General features: G+C 42.3%; 1 long non-coding RNA gene across 3 annotated transcripts; it reads right to left on the reverse strand.

Moving 5' to 3' along the window:
- Positions 1-328: 328 nt before the first annotated feature.
- LOC125524159 lies at positions 329-4,175 on the reverse strand. Of its 3 annotated transcripts, none has more exons than XR_007290575.1 (2): positions 3,598-4,175; positions 329-2,474 (listed from the first exon to the last, which is right to left on the reverse strand). It is a non-coding gene; the product is annotated as an uncharacterized LOC125524159 (long non-coding RNA). The 3 variants fall into 3 exon arrangements; XR_007290573.1 differs by having other exon boundaries at positions 329-2,175; positions 3,594-4,175; XR_007290574.1 differs by having other exon boundaries at positions 3,594-4,175.
- Between the last annotated feature and the right edge of the window lie 804 nt (positions 4,176-4,979).

Below are 4,979 nucleotides of genomic sequence, written 5' to 3' on the forward strand. Positions count from 1 at the left end.
AAGACCAGATTGGCTAACTGCGTTTGCCTTTGCGTGCAGGGAGGCTCTGGAGGAGAGGCTAAGAGAGGATAAGGCAGAGCTCCTGCACAAGCTTGAGATCATGTGCGTGCGTCTAGCTTGAATCATTCCCCTTTTTTTCTTGTTTTTCACCTCCCAAGCAAGGAGTGTGACTGATTCTTGTTTCATCAGTGACAGGGATCACAAAGAAGATAAGAGGCGTCTCATCAAAGATAAATCTGAGCTTAAGAAGGAGCTGGTGCAAGCCAAAAATGAGGAGGCCCGGCTCAGGGCCCTGGCGCTCTCTGAAATCAGGATCGAGTGCGACCTCTGCAACGAAAATGTGCTTGCCAAAGACCGTGAGTCCCACATCGAGATTCACAGGTAGCTTAGCCCTGTCATTCTGTTCCAGGTTTTATACACTAGGAAAAATCAATCTGTGATTTATTTTGACATAAATAGCACCTCCTGTCTGTTATGAATAACATCCATGTGAGTGCAACCTAAATTACAACCATCTCTACACCTACATTTTCATCTCTGATATCAAAATTGCTTTGCTTGCACCTCTGCAGAACGGAGCGTCGCTTGTTAATCAAACACCTTTCAGGGAAGCATTTGTGAACACACCATCAAGGTAAAACCAAACATACATGGCTTGTACCTCCTCTTCTTTGCTAAACTGGTGCAGCTGAAACAAAAAAATACTTGTTTTTAGCCTTATCAACTGAATGTCCTAGCTAGGAATAATACTAGTGATTGGCTTTCAAAATGAACAAGAGAAACTAAATTTGCGCACCAAACATGTTTATTTATCTACACTTTCACTATGTGGAATTGCATACTAACATACTACTCCCTCCGTCCAAAATATATAAACCAAAATATATCCAATAATGTTGTGAAGCTTAGCTTTGTGAAACTGCTCGACCATGCTAATATATTTAATAATGTTGTGAAGCTGACTACCAATTTGATGTGAAGCATGCTTCATATTTAGTACAAACTAGTTAAGGACAGATGCCTATTTGCTAAAATGGTGCTATTGACGGCATACTCTTGCTTTTTTGAGCTCTCTATTAACTGAGGTACAACTATAGTAGTGTTTGACTTTTCAAAATGAAGAGCAGAAATTAATTTTGTACCCCCAAACAGAGATAAACAAGTTTATTAGCTGACATTATCCAGGGAGTGCCAGGCACAAACAAGCTTCTGAGAATGCATTTTGTTAAGCTGGGTTCAACAATGATGGAATCAGTGTAACCTGTTTGATCATTTCATCTTATTTTACCTTGTGCTGCACATCATCATCCACATCTGGCGCACAATGTGAGAAGAGAACATAAATGAAGTAGCATAACTTACTGCCTTTCTTTCTGGTGCTTGCAGGAAGCAGGTATAACATGCAGATGAACGCTCAAAGATGCTGAATGAGTTGAATAAAAAGTCTTCATTCAAAACTATTCATAAACTGTTAAAGAAATTTTGAGCATGTTTGCTATACATACGAGAACGTAGACCGAGTGCTAGTAAGTCATGGTCCATTTGGGGTGAAATGTTCCTAATTATTAATTGCAGAATGTTGGTGAAAGCTTTAGCGTTAAATTAATTTCATTAGTATTGGGATGTGTATGATTTCGTTACTAACTTGATGCCAAGGGATGTGGTTCAAAAAGTCAACTTACAGTGACCAGCAGTCTAAAATCAAGATTAAGCACTGGCTCGGGTAAAGCTGCACTCCCCTAGCAGAGATGCATCTAGACCATTTGTTTGACTGGGTTTTTTTGGTTTATTTCTACAACCCGGCAGCTGGGTTAGTTGATTTTTTTGGTTACTAATTACTCCCTCCTCAAGCATCTCTTCTTTCACATACATTTTGAGACCTCAGCAGTTTGGCAAAATTTAATAGATAGAAACAAATAATATCAGTAAACTGTCTAGTCAGACCAAAACAACATGAAAAAAGTTAAAGGTTTAAAATAAATTCTGTATCTCAGGTACTTTTTTATATTTTTTGGATGAGAAACTATCATGACAGAGTAGGGGAAAAAGAGAGGAATTGACAATAGAACGATTACCGAGAGTTGACTATGCATCAGGATCTAGACACCTTCACAAGCAAGAAGTCAAATGCAGCAGCAGCCCGCCTGTCACGAGCAAAGCAGGGTGGCTATGTGCCTGAACAAACAATTGTTGTATAGATAGCAACATCATATCAGAACAGGCCAACATCAAACCTGAAGAACTGAATGAATACACGTACAGCAAAGGAAACTGAACAAGAAAAAGATGTCCATGGATCTATCTGTCTAGAGAGATAGAGAAGGAGTGGACAGCCTCCATTCATTCATTTCGAGTGGACAGCTTGGGCCATGTGCACACATCCCCAAAAGATGAGCACATACTTAAAAAGTAAATAAACCCCACAAGCAAATGGACGATTTCAAAGTGCACCAATCTCTCTGATAGAACCACGCCTGCACAACGGTTATTAGACACGTATAAATATTGTTAACTTATGTAACTTGATTAAAAAAATCAAAATCCTAAGAGAAACACATACAAAATTAATTTGTTGTTAAAAGTCAAATCAAATCACAAGCAAAAGTATCACTTGCATGTTCTTATGCTAAAAAAACTCACTCTCGTCTGTCCCATGTCTTAAATACTAGATGTCAAATTTCTATTTATTTTCCCTTTGGTACATGGACTAAAGGAAAACTCTGTTTCTTTTTTTCCTTTTCTTCTTTCCTAAACGAAATAGACGCACCAAAGAAAATTTTCATACTCCAACTATTTTCCTCTGATTCTACTACGAGTAAAGAAATATGAGATCATTTAGATCACTAATCTAAAATGACTAATTAAGATTACTCTAGCATAGCATTGGACACCAAGTTTTTTAATCTTAGCACATACCCTCATATCACCTTAGCACCAGTGAAAAGTGGACTATAACAATGAAAGCAAAGAATGTGAGGATTGGTGCTTAAAGATTAAAAGGCTTTAGCGACACCGCTAGGCTAATAAAATGTATGGATTGTCATAGTTCTCTGTATTAATTCGGATGATCCATAAAAGTGGTACTAAGGGGTGTGGAAAAAAAACTCATCAAAGAGTGCTTTATAGGCCACCAAAAGTAAAGGAATTGCAAGAAGAGGTTTGAGAAAAAAATTCTTGAAAAATAATAGACTGCATGAATTCTTGGGAAAAATCCCAAAGAGTTTGATATCCTTTTAGGAAAAATTCCCACAGATCCAAACACCCTAAAAACCGTATTCCGGTGAATCTTCTGAACAAGGATTTTTTTTTTTTGCTTTGTCATCCGCTGATATACAGAAGATTAAAAAAAAAACTATGCACACAGCTGGGATATTCGTTTTGCTCGATGGATGGGAAATATCTGTAATATTGTAACATAAAATACAGACAGATCCAACCTGCAAGCCAAGACAGAAGAAACATGGCGGTAAACAAGGATGGATTCGTGAGATGCGACTCGTTTTCTTTCTTAGATTATATTAGAGGGGGCCGGGGATTAGATTAGATTAGATGAAAGAAGAAAGAAGCTAGCCTAGCAGTAGCAGAGGACTCACCCACCCATGAGACGAACAAGCGCTAGCTGGGGGAGCCCGGCCCGGCCGCCGTGAGAGTCTCCGGGAGCCACCGTACCTTGACCGTGCTGTTTCCCATCTGGACATGGAGGGGAGGTACGTTGCCGCCGTCCGGCCAGCGGGCCTGCGCCTCGATCTGGCGGGGCCAGATGGCTAGATCCATCTCTCTAGCCATCGCCATCGCCATGGGAGAAGGGTGCACGGTGGCAGGGGGTTGGTTGCAAGGAAGGAAGGGTGAGGCCATCGATCGATCCTTCCGTGGTGGCAGGCAGTTGGAAGGAGGAGGCCGGAGATCTGAGGAGAGGAGCAGGAGAGAGAGGCGGCTAGGCTAGGCTAGGGTTTCCCTTGTTGGATCCAGGCAGCAACGAGAAGATAAGGCGCATCCAGATCTGACAACCGATTTAGTAGTACGTATATGACAAAAGTTAATACGTATGGTGGGTGGCAGGCAGGCGCATGCGCATGCGTGGGGTTTCTCTTTCTTTCTTTTGCAATCCGTATATGGGCACGCACGGATTTTCACGTCATGCCTGACCTGACCGACCGCCTGACTGACTCGACCGAGGGGTGGCCCAACCAAGTAGCAAGGTCCGCTTCCATTCACATTTCACAAGCCATGATAAATACTCCCGTTCAACCCATAATGTTTTCCACCCCTCAAAAAAAAAAAAAAACCCTCCTCCTGCTCATTTTCTTTTCTTCCGCCCGTAAGAGCAACTCCGGAGTTCAAGGCAAGCACGTAATCAACTAGCCAGTGAGCTACAGATTATTACTGGTTTAGATGTATATATGGTGGTCTTATATATCTTTTAGGTAGAATTGATCTGAATAAAAAGTTATGCACTGCACGCGAGCGACACTTTACCTTCAAGCAATTATTTGGCACACTGGCCCATTGAACCAGACGTGTCCTTTTACAAACCGGGGGTAAAAACCAAGTCGTCAAAGGATATTTGCAAAGTCTACTGATTTCCATGCCGAATACATTGGTGAAATAGAAGCGATGACCAAAAGAATAGAAAACCGGGTCAGACATTTCATCGAACACGTGAGCACACGGTGAAAATATGGAGGAGTTTGACATACCGGGAAGTCGTCCGGTTGCGGCAACCTTGTCCGGTGGAGGTGTGAGTTGTGGTGTCCGGTGGCGAAGCCCTGAGTTGAGATGGCGGGGGAGCACCGATACCAGCGGAAGTCCGGTGACGGCAATGCGGAGGAGGGTGAACAGAGAAGATCAGAGTGTTGCTTAAGCAAGGAGAGGGGAGGTGGATATGACCGAATTGACACGGGCACCAGCGGTCAGTCCTACGTGGCGGGTGTGCCCAGGCAACAGGCGCGTCCGAGACTCCCCATATCCGCCCCATATAT

The sequence above is a fragment of the Triticum urartu genome, chromosome 7 (assembly GCF_003073215.2).
Source record: "Triticum urartu cultivar G1812 chromosome 7, Tu2.1, whole genome shotgun sequence".
Taxonomy (NCBI): Eukaryota; Viridiplantae; Streptophyta; class Magnoliopsida; order Poales; family Poaceae; genus Triticum; species Triticum urartu.